The 21900-nt window shown below is 43.5% G+C and overlaps 1 pseudogene; it reads left to right on the top strand.

Annotated features, from left to right (window-relative positions):
* The first annotated feature begins 3555 nt into the window (after window positions 1–3555).
* On the top strand, window positions 3556–20991 carry LOC137283985 (uncharacterized; annotated as a pseudogene).
* Window positions 20992–21900: the final 909 nt, after the last annotated feature.

Raw genomic sequence — 21900 nt, 5'->3', positions numbered from 1 at the left:
TAAATAATCGACGCTGGACGAAACAATCCAGTGATCAACACCGTAAACATCGATCCACACAATTTGGAAAGACTTGATGTTTACCGGATAATCAGTGCTAGTATTCTTATAATGAGTCGAATTATAGTACCTTAATGTGCTTTTATTCAACAAGATTTAGTCAATCGATCAAGAGGTTTTCTTCTTAAATGTTGTCCATATTTAAATTATGATGTTGAAAGTTTTCACAAGGTAATCATTTGGAAAACAATCAGACGTGCTAAAACAGATCTTGGGCGAGTCAGCTGGCCTTTGAAAACTGTCGTGAAAGTCGCAGTTTTTAGGAGTTGTGTGCTGTTTTCCATAAACACAAGGGTCCATGCCAAATCTGGAGTAGCCCCCAAAAGCAAATACAATTCCTCTCTTGACAATGGAGAAGAATACGTATCGCAAACGTAAAGGCAAAAGTAAAGTGTAAACGGCAAACAGTCTTTTATCCACAGGTGTTGAAGTCATAGCGACAAGCCATCACTGACTGATACATTAGTAAATTGACGATGTATGTTATAGCTGGTGGTGCATCAGTCCCCAGTGCGATTAAATATGATTCATATCAGGCGTTCAACAATACAGTACAAGGTCTGATCTTATTTCAGCTATCACAAGTCATCCTCATCATATCAGCAAAAATTGAACATCCTATTTGAAAAAGGCACTATATTCTCCTCTTCCATAAAGGGAGTGGTAAAACTTAAGGGGAGGCAACTGTGGTCTGAGGCCAAATTGGATACATAGAGCCAGCATTTCTGAGGCCATCATTCAGAGATTTCGTTCATTTGATAAGTCTTGCTTTTGTGAGTTTTTTCCTGACAACAACTCCAATGTGTATCGTTGCTGTTCTTGTCAATTGTAAATATCCCTTATTCTTCTCATCATATTGGGTGAGAAGACCAACTTCAACTGAGAACCAGCTTCCCGTTTTGAAAACCGGTCTCATTAAAATAAACTTAAGAGAAAAAGAATACCCCCAGAAACAAGTTCCGATCGGTGTAATGGGGAAAATAACAGTGAAAATACATGAATGGATCTACACCAGAGCCTGCAAATCCGTGAAGATCCGGGTTAGAACACTGTCCTTCAGTAACCCATGCTTGTCGTAAGAGGCGACTAACAAGATCGGGTTAGGCACGCTAACTTGGTTAACACATGTCACCGTGTCCCATCTGTGTATATTGATGTTCATGCTGTTGATCAATGGATTGTCTGGTTCTGACTTGATCACTTACAGGCCACAGCGATAAAGCTGGAATACTGCTGAGTGCGGCGTAACAAGCAAAACAAAACAAACCACTTATAAACAAGATGATGTGTCAGTGAGTGAAGCATTTACTTTCGTTGCGTTGGAAGATGTTTGACTTTGCCATTTGTTGTGACTTTGATTTCAATATTCAAAACGCACCGGTGAGCGTTCATTTGTGAACATCTTTGGCAACAATTCATTCTTCATTCAAGACTTTGGCCACCGTTCATACCCAAAAGCGAACCCCGATAGCAAGAAAATCTACAGCATTCAAGTCACAGTTGAAAACTTTAGTTGTTTACTGCTGCCTACCGTGCTTGTACACTGTCTTTCCAGACTTACCTCAAGCACTTATGAGTAGCACATGACAGAAACTAGCGCTACGTAAACACATTTATGTATGTATGCATGTATGTATGTAATTCGACGTGTGACCGTGCGGTTAATGGCCACGTTAACACCGACGTCGGGACAGGACATCTCTGGTTCATGCATGCCAATAACTCTCGTGTCATGTCACAAAGAATAATGTTTTACTTAACCGTGAAGGTCCGGGTTAGAATATTGGCCATCGGTAAAGCTAAATAAAAAAGTGAGATGTTTCTCGGGCATCGGCGCGTCACATATATGTGCGCTTAACATTTTTTATTGCCATTTTACAAAAAATAATTTTGACTTAGCCGCGTCCCGATCATCCATTTGTCCACTATGAGAATGAATGTCTGTAAGAACGAGTGTGACTGAATCTACTACCCATTAACACGTGCTAAACTTCACAAACTGTATTTCTGAGAGATTTCCCTCGTCACCCTTTTTCTATCGAAAATTAAAAAAAATAAAGCCCTACCGGCCTCGTCACTGTTGAAAAAACGTGCCCGAGAAACATTTGATTATTGTTTTGCAGCCTAACTCATGTTGGGTAAGAGGCGAGTAACGGGATCGGGTGGTCAGGCTCGCTGCCACATGTCTTTGGTTCCCAATTTAGCAGATCGATGCTTATGCTGTTGATCACTGGGTTGTCTGATCCAGACTCGATTAATTACGGACCGCTGCTAGCGTGTTCACCAGATTTGGGTCCAACTGAACAGCTTTCGATTGCATTTTGTCGCCATGTATATACCGTGTCTCCGTTGTCCACACCCAAGACAGCCTGAAAATAGACAGCGGGGACTTGTTTTAACTGCCAAGATGAAATAGAGGATGAATGCCACTATATGCAAATGATGCAAACAGACCAGGTTTGATCTTGTCTGTCCCTTTGAAGTTTATTTTACTACTATATATGTTATACGATTCTATAGCAATTTTCATTTTATTCATGTGCTTACATGTGTGATATAATAATTTTGTCACCCGTATCTCTATTTAGAGTGGCTCATTACGTATTTCACATCTATCTTTTTGTGCGTATACACTTCTAATCATGCACTGAGGTGAGACTTTAACAAACTGTCTCTCTGTCCAAGAACTTGAAACGTTTGAAAGAATGTCCCTTTAGGATTGGTGAAGGAAGACACAACGTTTTATGGGCCTTAGAGATATACATATAACCTACTGCCCTGCATGACAGGGCAGTTTTTATGAAAGTTTTTAAACTATCTCGGAGGTTGGTCTCAATACAGTATATGTCAGAGACAAAGAAACCTAGTCTATTTTCCAATGAGATAAGAAGTCCAACTGCCTGTCCGCATTCACAGTCCACGTGCGATGTATTTGAATATCAGGTTTATTTCAGACCATTTTTAACGAAGTGGGTCATTTTACTATCTCTTTCCAAAGGAGTTATATGATACCGCAAACTACGCGTGTAATGAACTCACTCATGTATACATGTTTAAGGGCAAAGATCCTCCGTTTTGCATCACTTTTGATGAAAGAATCACGCCATAATTAATATAATATTTTTTATAGCGGTTTTCAGGTTGTTAGAATATGTTTCAATGATTATAAAATTCCAGTCGAGCAAATGACGCCATTTAGTTTACATGTCATATAGTCGGTATCAACCTCCGAAATAAAATAAAATGATATTTTGTACATTTAACATAGCGGTAACAGCCTACCGGCTCCAGTGACACTGCTACAAAGAGGTGCACATCAGACTGTATCTCAGACAACTTATAAATTCATCAAAAATGAAATGCCTGACACCTTCAGTTGGCGTTTATTCAGATCCACATTTTGCTGTGCTTATCTTGCTCAAGGCCATGGCAACCAGATGTCTATATATTCCGTAAGATTGTAACCACCAATATTTTAACTCGTCCAGCCAAGCAATGACGTGGGTAGTGGCTCTGTGTCTGGGGCTGTTGTTGCCTCTGGGTCACTCCAAGACAGTTCACATCTATGTCAGCCCCAAGGGATCAGACGGGAACTCGGGGTAAAAACCACCTTTAGATCGCTCTATAATTACGCTATTTCACAATTCCTAACTTACAGAGAAGAACCTATTCTTTCTAAATATCATTTCAATGTGTCAGTCCTTGATCTCGGGCAGTAGCTTCATTTATGTAGATAGGCAGATGAATTCGTTACCTGATTATACAGTGTTCGAATTAATAAGTTTGGTGTTCTCTTGGGATAGTGTTGGACAGTAAATGTTCTTATTTCAAAAGTGATTAAATGCATTTCTTTATCATAAAACACCCTGATTGGTGGCACACGGATAACCATTCATAAAATTGTCGTAAGTTCTGATACTTGTTTTAAATCCAAACCAGTTTTGGAAAGGAATTGTGTCCAAAAAATGCACATCAGAACTCTCCTTCTTTCCTTAGCATTTATGAAATAGTCATGTCTGCCCAGGTTGGATGTCTCCCACCCAGTTGCCACCCTGGACAAGGCCAGACAGTTACTCGACAGCAGTGGCATCAATGACAACAGTGAGTAGGTTCTGCAGCTCACCTTTCATAGTATAGATTCTCCGTCATAATGCGTTTTTGAAGGTTTCGTGGAGTCGATCCTCATGATCTCTAAACCGGTAATTTCGAATGTGAAGATGTTTGGAACTTATTCCTGGGTACCATACCCCTTCACAATGTAAACACATACAAGTGTATCTTTTAATTCTAGATATCAAAACGATGACTAATCTCAACCTTGAAATAGGGCCCTACTTCGGCTTAACAAAAGACTTTTTAGCGTAATCTCGATTTTGGAATTTGCCACGTTAAAAGTTTTGAAAAGAGCACGTAGAACTGATACTGTTTCTCAGACACACGGCGTCACTGTAGAGATGCAGACCAACATTAAACAGTCGTTAAACTCATCTCTTAATACAGATGTAACGGCCATATAAAACATTGAGAGTAGACTTGGGTAGAGACGGGGGACTTTCTGGTGTTTCTCTGGCATTTCCACTGGTACAACCTGTATATTTTCTGTTGACTTGGTGTCTCACACTCTCTCGTCTTTCTGTAGCGGTGTACGTTGAGCTGATGGGAGGATACCACAACCTGCAGTCCACCCTACACTTCACCCACGCCTACTCCCGGCCTGTCACCTTCAGAGCCTACCAGGACCAGGAGGTTCACGTGGTGAGTGGGGAGGTCCATGTGGTGAGTGGGGATACACGGGTTCAGTGGGAAAATCCACTTGGTGGTGATTGGGGAAGTCCACGTGGTGAGTGGGAAAGTCCACGGGTTGAGTCTGAAGGTCCACTTGGTGAGTCTGAAGGTCCACTTGGTGAGTCTGGAGGCCCACCTGGTGAGTGTGGAGGTCCACGTAGTGAGTAGAGAGGTCCAAATAGTGAGTTGGGACACGTGGGCTGAGGTGGAAGATCCACTTGGTGAATGTGGTCCAACACGTGGTGAGTGTAGAGATCCATGTGGTGAGTGTGGAGGTCCACGTGGTATGTGGGGAGGTCCACGTGGTGAGTGGTGACACATGGGTTGAGCTGGAAGATTTTCTTGGTGTGTGGAGGTCCACGTGGTATGTGGGGAGGTCCACGTGATGAGTGGTGACACATGGGTTGAGCTGGAAGATTTTCTTGGTGTGTGGAGGTCCACGTGGTATGTGGGGAGGTCCACGTGATGAGTGGTGACACATGGGTTGAGCTGGAAGATTTTCTTGGTGTGTGGAGGTCCACGTGGTATGTGGGGAGGTCCACGTGGTGAGTAGGGACACAAGGGATGAGCTGGAAGATTTTCTTGGTGTGTGGAAGACCACTAGGTATGTGGGGAGGTCCACGTGGTGAGTGGTGACACAAGGGTTGAGCTGGAAGATTTTCTTGGTGTGTGGAGGTCCACGTGGTATGTGGGGAGGTCCACGTGGTGAGTGGTGACACAAGGGTTGAGCTGGAAGATGTTCTTGGTGTGTGGAAGTCCACGTGGTATGTGGGGAGGTCCACGTGGTGAGTGGTGACACAAGGGTTGAGCTGGAAGATGTTCTTGGTGTCTGGAGGTCCACGTGGTATGTGGGGAGGTCCACGTGGTGAGTGGTGACACAAGGGTTGAGCTGGAAGATTTTCTTGGTGTGTGGAGGTCCACGTGGTATGTGGGGAGGTCCACGTGGTGAGTAGGGACACAAGGGTTGAGCTGGAAGATTTTCTTGGTGTGTGGAAGACCACTAGGTATGTGGGGAGGTCCACGTGGTGAGTGGTGACACAAGGGTTGAGCTGGAGGATTTTCTTGGTGTGTGGAGGTCCACGTGGTATGTGGGGAGGTCCACGTGGTGAGTGGTGACACAAGGGTTGAGCTGGAAGATTTTCATGGTGTGTGGAGGTCCACGTGGTATGTGGGGAGGTCCACGTGATGAGTGGTGACACAAGGGTTGAGCTGGAAGAATTTCTTGGTGTGTGGAGGTCCACGTGGTATGTGGGGAGGTCCACGTGGTGAGTGGTGACACAAGGGTTGAGCTGGAAGATTTTCTTGGTGTGTGGAGGTCCACGTGGTATGTGGGGAGGTCCACGTGGTGAGTGGTGACACATGGGTTGAGCTGGAAGATTTTCTTGGTGTGTGGAGGTCCACGTGGTATGTGGGGAGGTCCACGTGGTGAGTGGTGACACAAGGGTTGAGCTGGAAGATTTTCTTGGTGTGTGGAAGACCACTAGGTATGTGGGGAGGTCCACGTGGTGAGTGGTGACACTAGGGTTGAGCTGGAGGATTTTCTTGGTGTGTGGAGGTCCACGTGGTATGTGGGGAGGTCCACGTGGTGAGTGGTGACACAAGGGTTGAGCTGGAAGATTTTCATGGTGTGTGGAGGTCCACGTGGTATGTGGGGAGGTCCACGTGGTGAGTGGTGACACAAGGGTTGAGCTGGAAGATTTTCTTGGTGTGTGGAGGTCCACGTGGTATGTGGGGAGGTCCACGTGGTGAGTGGTGACACAAGGGTTGAGCTGGAAGATGTTCTTGGTGTGTGGAAGTCCACGTGGTATGTGGGGAGGTCCACGTGGTGAGTGGGAAAGTCAACGGGTTGAGTGTGGATGTCACGTGGTGAGTCTGAAGGTCCACTTGGTGAGTCTGGAGGTCCACCTGGTGAGTGTGGAGGTCCACGTAGTGAGTAGAGAGGTCCACATAGTGAGTTGGGACACGTGGGCTGAGGTGGAAGATCCACTTGGTGAGTGTGGTCCAACACGTGGTGAGTGTAGAGATCCATGTGGTGAGTGTGGAGGTCCACGTGGTATGTGGGGAGGTCCACGTGGTGAGTGGGGACACAAGAGTTGAGCTGGAAGATTTTCTTGGTGTGTGGAGGTCCACGTGGTATGTGGGGAGGTCCACGTGATGAGTGGTGACACAAGGGTTGAGCTGGAAGATTTTCTTGGTGTGTGGAGGTCCACGTGGTATGTGGGGAGGTCCACGTGGTGAGTAGGGACACAAGGGTTGAGCTGGAAGATTTTCTTGGTGTGTGGAAGACCACTAGGTATATGGGGAGGTCCACGTGGTGAGTGGTGACACAAGGGTTGAGCTAGAGGATTTTCTTGGTGTGTGGAGGTCCACGTGGTATGTGGGGAGGTCCACGTGGTGAGTGGTGACACAAGGGTTGAGCTGGAAGATGTTCTTGGTGTGTGGAAGTCCACGTGGTATGTGGGGAGGTCCACGTGGTGAGTGGTGACACAAGGGTTGAGCTGGAAGATTTTCATGGTGTGTGGAGGTCCACGTGGTATGTGGGGAGGTCCACGTGATGAGTGGTGACACAAGGGTTGAGCTGGAAGAATTTCTTGGTGTGTGGAGGTCCACGTGGTATGTGGGGAGGTCCACGTGGTGAGTGGTGACACAAGGGTTGAGCTGGAAGATTTTCTTGGTGTGTGGAGGTCCACGTGGTATGTGGGGAGGTCCACGTGGTGAGTGGTGACACATGGGTTGAGCTGGAAGATTTTCTTGGTGTGTGGAGGTCCACGTGGTATGTGGGGAGGTCCACGTGGTGAGTGGTGACACAAGGGTTGAGCTGGAAGATTTTCTTGGTGTGTGGAAGACCACTAGGTATGTGGGGAGGTCCACGTGGTGAGTGGTGACACAAGGGTTGAGCTGGAGGATTTTCTTGGTGTGTGGAGGTCCACGTGGTATGTGGGGAGGTCCACGTGATGAGTGGTGACACAAGGGTTGAGCTGGAAGATTTTCTTGGTGTGTGGAGGTCCACGTGGTATGTGGGGAGGTCCACGTGGTGAGTAGGGACACAAGGGTTGAGCTGGAAGATTTTCTTGGTGTGTGGAAGACCACTAGGTATATGGGGAGGTCCACGTGGTGAGTGGTGACACAAGGGTTGAGCTAGAGGATTTTCTTGGTGTGTGGAGGTCCACGTGGTATGTGGGGAGGTCCACGTGGTGAGTGGTGACACAAGGGTTGAGCTGGAAGATGTTCTTGGTGTGTGGAAGTCCACGTGGTATGTGGGGAGGTCCACGTGGTGAGTGGTGACACAAGGGTTGAGCTGGAAGATTTTCTTGGTGTGTGGAGGTCCACGTGGTATTTGGGGAGGTCCACGTGGTGAGTGGTGACACAAGGGTTGAGCTGGAAGATGTTCTTGGTGTGTGGAGGTCCACGTGGTATGTGGGGAGGTCCACGTGGTGAGTGGTGACACAAGGGTTGAGCTGGAAGATTTTCTTGGTGTGTGGAGGTCCACGTGGTATGTGGGGAGGTCCACGTGGTGAGTGGTGACACAAGGGTTGAGCTGGAAGATTTTCTTGGTGTGTGGAGGTCCACGTGGTATTTGGGGAGGTCCACGTGGTGAGTGGTGACACAAGGGTTGAGCTGGAAGATGTTCTTGGTGTGTGGAGGTCCACGTGGTATGTGGGGAGGTCCACGTGGTGAGTGGTGACACAAGGGTTGAGCTGGAAGATTTTCTTGGTGTGTGGAGGTCCACGTGGTATGTGGGGAGGTCCACGTGGTGAGTGGTGACACAAGGGTTGAGCTGGAAGATGTTCTTGGTGTGTGGAAGTCCACGTGGTATGTGGGGAGGTCCACGTGGTGAGTGGTGACACATGGGTTGAGCTTCAAGATTTTCTTGGTGTGTGGAGGTCCACGTGGTATGTGGGGAGGTCCACGTGGTGACACACGGGTTGAGTTGGATGATCCACGTGGTGAGTCTGAGGAACAGCCCATGACATGAGTGAAGGTATGGATGATGTGAGTGGAGAGGCATTCGTTTTAAACATCTACGGAGATATTTGTGAAGCATATTTCCAAAAGGACAAGATAACGAATGATATTATGAAGCTACAGATTCGACCTGCAAGAATAAAGAACGCTGCCTCGGAATGCATCCTACACCATGGTCCTGTAATACAGTTATGCAGTTGTTTTGGCAACTATAGGAATGTTCCATGGAGAATGTTTGGTAAACTTGTATGATGAGTTACAAATTCCAACAGTGTTTTTGTAGTAGATACATCCTTCTGACCCAGTTGGGATCATATTTTGGGACTTTAGTAGAGATACCTTGTGATAATGGGTTTGTTCAGATTTGCTCTCATGGTTTCTGTTTTCATGTTACCAGACAGGAGGCAAGCAGTTACCAGCCAACCTGTTTACACGTGTAACAAACACGGAAGCTCTCAATATGCTGCCTGCAAATTCTATATCAAAGGTAAATACCGATGGTATACCGATGGCTTCTAATTTCTATTATTTCAATGTATATGTTGTTTCACACACACACACACACACACACACACACACACACACACACACACACACACACACACACACACACTCACTCACTCACTCACTCACACACACTCACTCACTCACTCACACACACACACATTGCACATCTTTTCAACACACATACACGCGCGCGCGCGCGTGTGTCTTTCAAAGACAAGCAATTTCATATATATTATATATATATATGTGTGTGTGTGTGTGTGTGTGTGTGTGTGTGTGTGCCTGTGTGTGTGTGTGCCTGTGTGTGTGTGTGCGCGCGCGCGCGCGCGTGTGTGTGTGTGTCTTTTGAAGACATGCAATTTCTTTCTCTAGGAAAGGGTTGTATTTCGAAAGACTCATTGAATTGCACACTCCCGATTTTTGTTATGGGGAAAAAATACTATCATATACATATGTGTTTGGTGCATGTCACTATGGGGTAGATACGTACACAATTTTGCGAACTCCACAAATTTTGATGCATAAATACATAGTTAAATTGTACAATTGTTCATTATTTATTTATTCATTTATTTATCTATATTTTCGTCAAGCGGCTTAATGAAAAAATGCTGGCCTGTAGTTCTGAATGACGGGTGACCTTTCACCCTTTAGACAAATATCCGTTTTTTGCTGATTCTCTATTGTTGCTCTCTGTTCTGGTGATGGTGTGTGGTCCTGTGTGCAGAGCTCAGGTCGCGATTCAGTTGAAGTTAAGCACCGTCGAGCTCGGACAGTCCTTGGACCGTATGACCGTGTTTGGCAGCTTGACTCCTGAGAGCCCTAGTACTTGCCTCCCGTCCTACGACGACGCACATGTGATACGTGTGATTTCACCTTAGACAATTGCCTCTGTTCACTCCATTGACGTTACATGGTGAAGACAGATTGAACCACTACCCTAGAGAGATAGGAAGCCGCGGCCAAAGTGGACAAGAACGATAATGAGGTAGGACTGGAGAACCAGATTGAACAAGGGCGTCTGATTCAGACACATAGACAACAGGCTCGCTTTCGGCTGAAATGATGAGACATCCCTTAGAGTAAGCAAATTAATCACTCATGCCTGACTAAAGATGACTACTTTGAAGACTGGCGATGCAGGATATAAGCTGTCTTTGCCCATTTCCCAGCTGATCAAGCTATATACTTCTTCTGGCAAGCGATTTAAAATTTGCAACAACACCCTCTATCGCAAATCACAATAAGCATAAGAGCATAAGATTTAAATTCCTTTCTTCCATTATCGCAAAGCATACGCACAATTGTGACATGTTATGTTCTGTTACATGTTCCAGAATAGCAAAAGCGTGCACAACCTTTCACTCAGCTAGCCTTTTGTAACTTCTTATAGAAATTCCTTAACATCGTCTCTGTTCCAAAAGGCCAGCATGGCAAAGTGTTCACCTACAGCACACACGAAGACGCCAGATGGGTGCACGAGAATTTTACTGTCTGTTCAGGATGTATAGTTGGTCGGACGATGCCGCCAAGATCAGCCACATTGATGCCAACAAACATGAAATGACCCTGGTAAATGACACCAACTACGGACTCAGAGTAGGTCAGTAGAACTGAAACTCATTCTGCTTGTTAATTTTCTACGACCCCCTTTATTTGCGGTCTTATAGTGCCTTACCTTGTACCATTTGTATCCTGTTTGAACATGTGATGAAAATATAACATGAACGTGATATGCCATTCATTTAGTATGGTTTTGTCGATACAACTACCTGTTTTCGTATGAAACCACAGGACAGAGACATCGGATGTGTGACGCCATTTTTGCCAAGGACCATGACTCCCATCAACAAATTTAGATTCCACCCACAGAAATATGAATTCCCCATTCACACTCTCACTATTTAGAATCTTCACGCATATAATGTTGACTGTAAATGGAAAGCTGCAAAACTGCATTTTTTAACAAAGCTGAAAAAGCAGTTCACCGGACAATTCCGATGCTCTGCAGGCAGAATACTTGATAGTCCTGAATGTTTCTGTTTTGTCCAGGTCACTACAACCCAGCCCATCTGGCATATGCCGATACTCAGGGTGGTTACTTCCGGATGATCAACATGCTATCAGAGCTGGATCAGCCGGTGAGAGGAAAATAATCCTCCTCCTAAACCTTGTCCAGCTACTCTGCCTCCTCCTACTCTTCCTCCTCTTGCTACTACTCTTTATCTTCTTCATCCTTCTCCTTCTACACCTCTTCCTCTTCTCTTCTTCAGCCTCCTCTACGTCCTTCTTCCCTGGTTTCAGCCTCCTCTTCCTCATCTCCTTACTCTTCCTCCTATTACTACTCCTCTTCTTTTTCTTTCTCTTCTTCCATTTACGATCCCTCCTCCTGTCCTTTCTTTCCTCGTCCTCCATCTGTTCCTCCTCCTCATAATCATCGTTCTCGCCATCGTCATCGTTCTCCCCTTCCGCTTTCTATTGCTTTCAATCTCCTTCTCGCTGTTCTTCGTATTTCTAATCCCTACTCCCCCCCCCCCCCCCCCCCCCCCCCCCCCATCCCTCTCCTCGTCACACTCCCTCGTCCCCAAAACACATATTACTCAAGTTCATTACCATACGATGATAGCATTTTGGAAAGAAATGTGTTTTTGACCAGGTCTAGATTCTGTTCCCACTATAGAGTTTTCTCTTTTCTCTGCGATATATCAGGTGATACGCTGTGATCTTATATCATTGTTTTATTATTTGCCTTAAGTCCATGTTGTGAATATCTTGTAACTACTTCCAGCCGTTAATAGATGTAATATTGCTGAAGCCGCGTAAAACAATAGCTATTCACTCACTCAGTCATCCATTCATTCATGTGTCTGCGTTTTGGACAAGAGTGACTCTTTCCTGATCAGCTCTGATGTTGTCTGGGCGTTGGGGTAGTTTAATGGTTAAAGCATTCGCTCGTCACGCCGAAGACTCGAGTTCGACAAAACTCACTCACACACTCACACTTGTGTTTTTTTCTTTCAAGGGAGAGTACTATTTGGACAGGTCCAGCGGCAACCTTTACATCTGGCCCAACACGAAGACGGGCACCTTGTCCTCCTCTGACATCATCACTGTGTCTCTTATCAACGACTGCATCAGGTTCGAACCATTTGTCCAAACTCCTCGTCAACTGTGAACAAAGAAACATGCTATAAATACCATGGACGCCGACAAATATGGAAAGCGGCGTCAAGTAATTCCAAATTACATTTGCAATACAACAGATACTTACTCTTGACAAATAAAATAATTCACGTTGTATTTCATGAAGCAAATATGTCTGCTGAAGGTTTAACACATCTGTATTTCATTACATTCATCCTATATACCTGTGATAAAATCATTTCTTTCCCTTCAACCATCTTTGTGAACCTGACGATTGTGCATCCTTCTTTTATTATTCAAACAGATGACTATACTCAAGTGCATAACTTCCGTTACGCATACTCAAATTGAAATACATCTACTTGTGCTTATACAACCAACCCTAACTGTAACGGTTGTCCAACAATGTAACAACATTTCAACGACAAAGATTCAACAAAGATTCAAAGTAGCCACAAAGAATAATCAAACTGCATACCAGCTCCACATTTATCTACCTTCACTTATAAACTTTTCATGCTGTAATAACAAGGTGTATTATTGTCGTATTATTTATAGCAAACACTACTGGAAACTGAGAGTTAGGACACTTGGATGTTCAAGCAAAATCAAGCATTCTGACTGAATCTCTTTTTCTTTACTCTTACAGCATGGACCCAGGCGTAAGTAACCTCAACTTTGAGGGGTTCACTCTGGAGGCATGTCGTCGTATTGGCATCACAGGAAGCGGTTTACACAACATCAAAGTTCAAAACTTGGACATTAAGAACCTGGGTGAGGCATAACAGCAAGTTCCTTTCATTATAAAAGGCAAAACACCTCTGGAAACACTGTGTGAATGGTTAGAGAAAAAACTATGAGGCTGATGACTCCTGAGATTCACATAGTTTCTCCACTGACATCTGTTTAACAAAGCACAATAAAGAAAATATCTCAGTGTAATCTAGCTCTGTTTTAAGCTGATCCTAAAACGTGTTTGCCGAGATAGTCTTCCATTACGGCTTTCGCTGTTACGCCAAAGATCCGGGTTAGAAGTCTTTCTATGTGAGACTCAGAACGGTTTAGTCAAACCTTGTAAGTTATTGGGGAATGGATGGAATAAGAGGGTGGTTGCCAAAAAGCGTTAGAAGGCCCTGGGCAAATGCTGGTTAAGGAAATGTGACTCATGATCGCTTCCTCCTGTGTTATTTTTTGTCCTGTTCTCTCTTCCTCCTTCCCTCTCTCTTTCTCCTCCTCTTATGTTTGTATCCATACCATTTCATGTATTATGTTCACTGTGTTTGTTTCAATAAATATGCTTTTATTTTCAAACGTTGACATCATCAGGTTCATATGGCGTTGACATCAGGTCAGGTAGCAACATCACTGTATCCGGGTGCGACATCCACTACACTAACGGCGGCGTCAGCCTGTACGGTAATTAAACAACCCGCAAATCGTACAATCGACCCATGGACCTACGATCAGCACATACCTTTTAGTTTACGCGTGCGTGCGTGCGTGCGTGCGTGCGTGCGTGCGTGCGTGCGTGCGTGCGTGCGTGCGTGCGTGCGTGCGTGCGTGCGTGCGTGCGTGCGTGCGTGCGTGCGTGCGTGCGTGCGTGCGTGCGTGCGTGCGTGCGTGCGTGCGTGCGTGCGTGCGTGCGTGCGTGCGTGCGTGCGTGCGTGCGTGCGTGCGTGCGTGCGTGCGTGCGTGCGTGCGTGCGTGCGTGCGTGCGTGCGTGCGTGCGTGCGTGCGTGCGTGCGTGCGTGCGTGCGTAAAACAGAGCCAGAGACTTTTTCAAAAGTATAGCCAGTAATGTTTGTTTCGATAATATATTCCTTCAGTAAACCCATGGAAAGTTTGGCATCTTGATATTGATATAACATGGCAGCTATGCTTTGTGGGGCCTAGATGCCGATCCACAAAGTGTTCTTAACATTACGATGGTCTGTACAAAGGTCTGTTGTTAGTGGGTCACATCATCAGATATCCAAGGGTTCGGTTCTGTAGCGTAGTGGTTAAACATGTCAAAACATTGATTACGAAACAGTCTCGTTTCCTGTTTACTGGGTTCCGTCTTACTGCGCAACTTAGTGCGATAACCGGTCCAGAATTTTTAGACTATTTCATTTAAGTAGATGCATAACTCGGTATGATTTGATAAGTTCAAACACTTGTATATTGACCCACTACGCTCCTTCTAATCCTTGCAAACACGTCGTACAGCGTGCTCTGTCGTATAGTGAGCTCTGACAAACGGAAACATGGAAATCGTGGAAATCTCAGAACGAGGCTCTGCCTCTAGAAAAGTTTGGCGGTCTGGTACGGAATTGATATTATATCAATCACATTGTGCGTTACAGAACTACACCGAATAAGCGCAAGAAAACACATAACAGGTGCCAGGGAGCCAGATGCCTTGTGCATATTTTTACCTCATTAAACAGGCACAGTCGGTGATTTCTTAGTAGAAGTATGCTTGCTGTCTAAACTTCGACATAAAGTATAGAAATACGGTGTTATTAAAGTAGAACATAAAAATTTGAAAATACCATTTTCTTATGAAACAAGGAATTGGAATTCGGTGTAACCAAAGTTGTTTGTGGTGTCTATTTTCAAGAGAAAATTCGGATCGGCTGAAAAGTAGGTCATTGTCTGAATAGGTTAATGAGACTTCTGTTTCGGTGCGGCGTTTGCTCGTCATGCCGAATCACCGGGTTCGATTCCCCACATGGGTACATTGTGTGCAGCCCATTTCTGGTATCCCCCGCCGTGATATTACTGGAATATTGCTGAAAAACGCCTAGAAACATACTCAATCACTCTGTCAAATCGCAGACAAATAGCTCGTATTTTTAATATTCAATATATAGAATACAGCAAAGTCTTTTTATCGTATAAAAATATATTTTATCCATATAAAGATTCGTATATTTCATACTTACAGGTGGAGACAGGAAGACTTTAACACCCTCTGGCAACGTGGTCGAAGACAACCATATTTGGTTGTTTGCCCGTGTCGGGGGCACTGGTTACAGCGCTATCACTATAGATGGCGTCGGCAACGTGGCTCGTTACAACCACCTCCACGACGGCCAGTACACAGGGTTGATGTGGAGGGTACGTGTGTTGAAGGCATAGACAGTTCATACATTCATTCAGGGCGGTGAGGTAGCCTACTGGTTAAAGCGTTCGCTCGTCACGCTGAAGACCCAGATTTGATTCCCCACATGGGTACAATGCGTGGTTTCCATTTCTCATATGATATTGCTGGAATATTGCTAAAAGCGGCGTAAAATCTTACTCACTTCGTCATTCATAGATTCATTCACGTTCTTCCTGCAGATTCAGACCAGAATTCATCGGACGGTTTCTGTGTTAGGTTAACTTGTGTTTCTTCATGACTATTTATGCCGAAAACAACCGAACAACTGAACTTAAAATGACATATAGAAAGTGGTCAGCTGTTACATATCTTACATTTAGGATTACACTTTCTCAGTAAAGTACACATTCTATTACATTTGTTAAATGCCATTTCATATTCACAGATTTCGGTCGTGTTGTTCAAATTAACACTTGTCAGATGTGTACACGAGCCACGTGATCAGTGGCTGAGTAGGTTAGGTCGCTGAGAGCGTTGGATGGGCCTCAACCTAACAAAATTATTAGAATCTGTACTTTACGGAGAAAGTGTAAACCTAAATATAACATTATGTGAAACGTCCAAATGAATATTTTCAATCAGTGAATGTCTATCTTATGAAAGCTTTAAATCCGATTGAAGTTATATAATTTCAGTTGACAGTTCAAAGATTAAATGTTCCACATCAATCATGTGAATGTATAAAGTATCAGTAATTCATTAGATTGATGTATGACTATATTCACTCATTAATTGCTGCTGCACGCACATACACATGATATCATCTGATATCTTTCAGTTACTACACAATCATGGTATAAACACATGATATCATCTGATATCTTTCAGTTACGACACAATCATGGCATAACTGAATGGACTTAATAACACGTGTCCCAATTTCATCAGTTTAGTTTGCAAAGGGAAGGTATTCGACAGAAACAAGTTAATCTTCCTTCTTAAAAACCCAACATATATTGTCGAAAGACGGCAACCTATTTATATAAATATTCCAATTCTTGAACCAACTAACCCATTTCTTGGTTGCCAGGGTAACGACAACATAATGGAGTACAACCATATTCATCATATGTGTGCCAACAGTACTGATTGTGGTGGAGTACATTCAGGGAGAGACTGGGCTGCGGTGAGTAGCAAAGAAAGTAATATCCTATGTGTGTGTAGCAGCCATGTAATTTTCCAGTCCAGTACTGGGATTCGAACCACGACCTTCTGATCCAAAGTGTGACGTCCACATAGCAAAGAGGTTAATGCCGTCAAGGTAAGGATGCTATCTGTGGGGTGATTCCACCCCATGCTACATACTCCCCCGTCTTCAGAAGGCACGCAATTTTTGCTGCAATTTAATACGAACGTTCTCAGATCCACATTGGATTACGGTTATAAAATTTCCGAGTCATGTACATGGATTCGAGCCACGATCTTCTGTTCCGAAATCAGACGCCATGTCCACTTGACTAAATAGGTTAACCCAGTCAGCAAGCTGGGTAAGGATGTCACCTGTTGGACTCCATGCCCTGCTATATATACAATACTTGCTTTCGTGATTATTTTTAACAAAAATACACTTGGGTTTCCCTCGGAGATCCTTTGCATAACTTTTTCAAGATAATACACATTCTTAATCATATCCTTGCATGCGTGCCAAACCAGCAAATATGTTAGTGTTTCGTTTGTCACCGCTATGAAAGCATTCGGGTTTGTTTTGAAACAATGACTTAACTGAAGAAATTATTAACACCACAACGGCACTTCCACAGCGCGGCAACGTGATCCGATACAACCACATCCACCATGTTGTGAAGCTTATGCCTGGTGCCGAAAACAGGGGCATCATGCTGGACGATCAGTACTCCAGCGTCACCATCGAACACAACGTCTTCTACGAGGTTTCCAGACATTAACCATATCGCCCTGTTGTACGAAAGCCCAGAGGGGTCAAATATTGTGTGTTGTTAATTTTCTGTTTTAATTTGAAACTGGTAATAACCACATTTTTCTTGTAATTATCCCCTTTGAAACCCTTTGAATTATCATGTTTTTTTCTGGTAAATACCACACGTAAATTAGACCTTTAAAATATATTTATTCTCATTCATATTCATGTCATGCCTTTTAAAATAATCTTTTAATATCATGGTTGAAGTTTCATGTTACATACTGAATTTCATGTTAAAAAATAACGCCATGTATTGATTTTGGCCCTATAGTTTGCATATAGTTTCAATAATTAAATTTTATCATTTCAGAATATCTAGATACACATCTCAGCTTCGGTATTAAAGAAAGTTCAGAGCTTACAATCTGTTTATCGTTACAAGAATTTTTTGTCCCCATCTAGCGTTTATTTTACGCATTTTCATTTTGTGATTGACTGATGATCACACTTCGAATTACTCCTCACACGAAAAACTCACACTCTTGATATCTTGATATCTTGTCTTGATATCAAATATATCACGAGCTGATACATTTACAAATATCCAAAGTTTGTCGAGGATATTTTTTACTTTTATCATCAACTAAACAGCTTCTGTTCCATGTAAGACGATTTGCATAACAAATACAGCGAAATCTGTAAACGGAGGAAAGACATGACTTGCTTGGCCACGAGTACAATCGCAATCTCACTAGCACGTATATTGAAACCGTGGCTAAACAAAGCGTTTCATTCAACAGAACCAGTTCCACGTCAACATCGGCGGCGGTCGAGACAACATCGTGCGATACAACGTCTTCTACGATGCTGTTGACTACCCAATGAACGTGGACTTCCGTGGTGTTCTGTATAATACATCACGGGCCCAACTCTATGCTAAATTACTAGTAGGCATGCCAAAGTCCCACGACACGTGTTCCTTCACGAGAGTCTCCTCTCTCTGATAAACCATGTTTCTGTCACAAAGGGAGGTTGAGTGGAAGGGTGTAGTTGCGTCATTTTGGGTCCTTCCGATTATCTGAAGCCAGACCTTATTTTATTACTGATGTTTCTTGGGGTGGATTCTGTTATCTCTGTGATCAATCCAGATTTCTGCTCTTATGAATTGACCCGTGAAGGTCCCGGGGTAGAATAGGCCTTCAGCAATCCATGCTTGCCATAAAAGGCGACTATGCTTGTCGTAAGAGGCGACTAACGGGATCGGGTGGACAGGCTCGCTGACTTGGTTGACACATGCCATCGGTTCCCAATTGCGCAGATCGATGTTCATGTTGTTGATCACTGGATTGTCTGGTCCAGACTCGATTATTTACAGACCGCCGCCATATAGCTGGAATATTGTTGAGTGCGGCGTAAAACTAAACTCACTCACTCACTCACTCGCTCTTATGAATTATGAAAAATTGTTATTTATTGTGTATTTTCGATATAATGGCTTACATGAGTGTCTCTATCCACTCTTACGTATGCCATAACCATTTTTGACAACTTTTCCCTTCGTGGTGCACTAACCCAAATATGTTTCCATTTTCCAGACCTTTCCATACAAGACAAAACCGTGGTCAGAAAGGTATCCCAAACTGGCTTCCATAGATTCAAATTCTCCTATGGCACCAATGGGTAAGAAAGAAACCATATTACTCATTACTCTCCTCCAAGCTCTGTATTCGCTATCACCAAGCACACACTCCATCACTCCAAAGTCCACGGGTTCTGTCATTAGACGCATAACCACATGACCAATACTCCACTTAACGTTGTAAAATTGAATCTATTTTGATGTCATTCCATTCTCGGCATGTCAAAAGAATGAAGGTAAAAGCTTTACCACAAACATACAATAAAAAAACCATAGACACGATGAACGTAATGAAGCACTCCCCTGTATGTTTGCAAATTTCTCGTCCCCTCCCGTTTGATCCTTTGACTCGAAAAGGTAACGACCTAATGACAGAAATCTATGTTGATTTTATGATGATAATTGCACATTTTAAAACAAACACCGATTTTATACAAAACCATGTCTGTACAAGTATGGCCCTGGAACGTTCAATGTTTAAGGCATTGGTGAACATGAGCCTTTAAAGTGTCTTACACGATTCAAAGTCAATGCCATATGTAACCCCCGCGTGACTGTATGCCAGACAGCAGTCTCCTCCTGTCGGCCTCCTGATCCCCTAGAGAGTCAGTCTGCACCATTCCTAGTGTAAAGCAGCTCCAGTTGGGCCATTTTATGTACAGGAGGATCCCTTTGGTGCACACAACGACCAATCATCTCCCAGATATGGCCCAAATGATCGGGCCTCATTCAATCTTCAGATATGTCAAAGGGTGCTTAATTAAATTCTTTGTATATTGATTAAATTGTTCTTGAAGGAGTGCTTTTTCACTGTATAACACGTGATGATCGTTTTCAATAGTTGGTGAATTCATCATCAAAACACAAGAAATAAGCATCTCTCTTCTGCTCATTTTGAATTTTAGAAGTCTCCTGCTTATACGAAAGTCAAAGTTATCACCTTGACGAGATCACACTTTTTAAATCTATGTTTTCTATGTTTGTATATATGACTGCATTTCATTATTGTCTGTTGTTGTCCCGGTATCTGTGAGTTTTTTTTGCAGGCAATCAGATCTACGACAACGTTTTCTACAACAAACGTCCAGAGATCGTCCAATACCATGGCACCGGTCTCACAAAGAAGGAATACTACGATGTTCATGATAACTTTCAAGTAAGGTTCCGATCTCTAAAAAAGTGTATGCATGAAACGAACTGGTAGTGATGGTTATAGTATGTTTATGTGCAATTGTTCTCAAACATTTTGATTTTACTATTCATTTGTTCTGATCTTTCATTTTAGGCCAGTCCGGCTGATTTTTGGTCTCCTAGTGAATATGACTTCCGCTTCCGGTGTTCAGCAAAAACTTGGGCCAATCAAAACTCAGTTACTCAGCCAATCGATATCAACGCTATAGGACCACGCCACCCCACGGGACCAAAATACATGCAGAAAGGTAATCACACTGATATCTATGCTGAACCCCTCAACAAAGCAAATTGTATATTGGGATAACGTATTACACTTTTCCTAACACCTTTCTTCATAACATACACACGTAGACGTTATAGGTATCATTTAATGGCGGTTTACTCATTGAAAGTTTTAGGGTTATTCCCGTCTTTCTTTTTCTTCGTGTATCTGCAGCTAAAAGTTATTTTATCATCGATTATTATCTACTTTTTTAGTGTCGATAGCGTGCCGTCACGATATGGCTGGAGTATTGCCGATGTGACGTGAAATATTAACTCACTCACTCACTCACTTGACAGCATATAGCAAAAATTAATTATGGAAAAGACGACCTCATTTTTGCAGCTATACGACAGTATCACAGCACGGCACACCCGGCTTCATGTAGTGGATCTATCATCGGATAATGCCCACGTTGGTATTTTAATGACAAATTGTATTTGATGATGAAAATAAAGCAGATATTTACATGTGTACTACATGACTTGTTCATCTGTCATCTGCATCTATACGACATCATCAGAACATACCTGGCTTCTTATGGTACATTTATCGTCAGATAATGACCTTGCTGGACTGAATATGGGTTGTTTACTTTATGACATGAGTGTTTGTTTTCATTGCCATTAGAAAGGAAGAACACATATTATGGATTGCCGACATCTTAATGCATCAATTGCAATTTAAATTAATCCATAAAACGTGTTCACGCCGGTTCACACTGTAAAGTAGGCCGACCTTTCAACCTGTTTTCATTACTTCTACGCCATTTGGTAAAAGCCTCAAGGCTGTTCGCCTGAAGATAAGCTCCACATAATGTGTGGCAGTGTTAGCCATTCACAGCTATTGTGTAGTGTTGGTAAGACCTATTGCATGTGAGTCACAATCAAAACGCTTTCCAAAATGCATTGTCTTTTGTTGCTTGAAACTGTCTTTTTTAAGTCGTTTCTACATCGTTTTTTTGTCTGTTTCTTTTACCATACATGTAGAGTTGTTATTTACATAATAACACACGCAACAAATATTTAAAACTTTGGGCACACCATTCAAAGGCGCCATAATCAGTTGAGTGCACCTTCACAGATTTGTTAATTATGAACAAATGTATTAGATGAGTGAATAATGTTTCACTCCGCTTCCCATCGATATTCAAGCGTGGAATATCATAAATAGGCTTCACACATTGCACCCATGTAGTGAATCGAATCCGTAATCGATCGCTTTAACCACAAGGCTACCCTACCACCCGTTTGTCTTAGGAACTGATGCTGAGAACATATCCATCAAGTAGGCAGCCTGTGCAATAAACTTCCGTG

Source organism: Haliotis asinina, chromosome 1, assembly GCF_037392515.1.
Source record: "Haliotis asinina isolate JCU_RB_2024 chromosome 1, JCU_Hal_asi_v2, whole genome shotgun sequence".
Taxonomy (NCBI): Eukaryota; Metazoa; Mollusca; class Gastropoda; order Lepetellida; family Haliotidae; genus Haliotis; species Haliotis asinina.
Note: the sequence above shows the minus strand (reverse complement) of the source record. Positions and strands in the feature narration are given on the sequence as shown.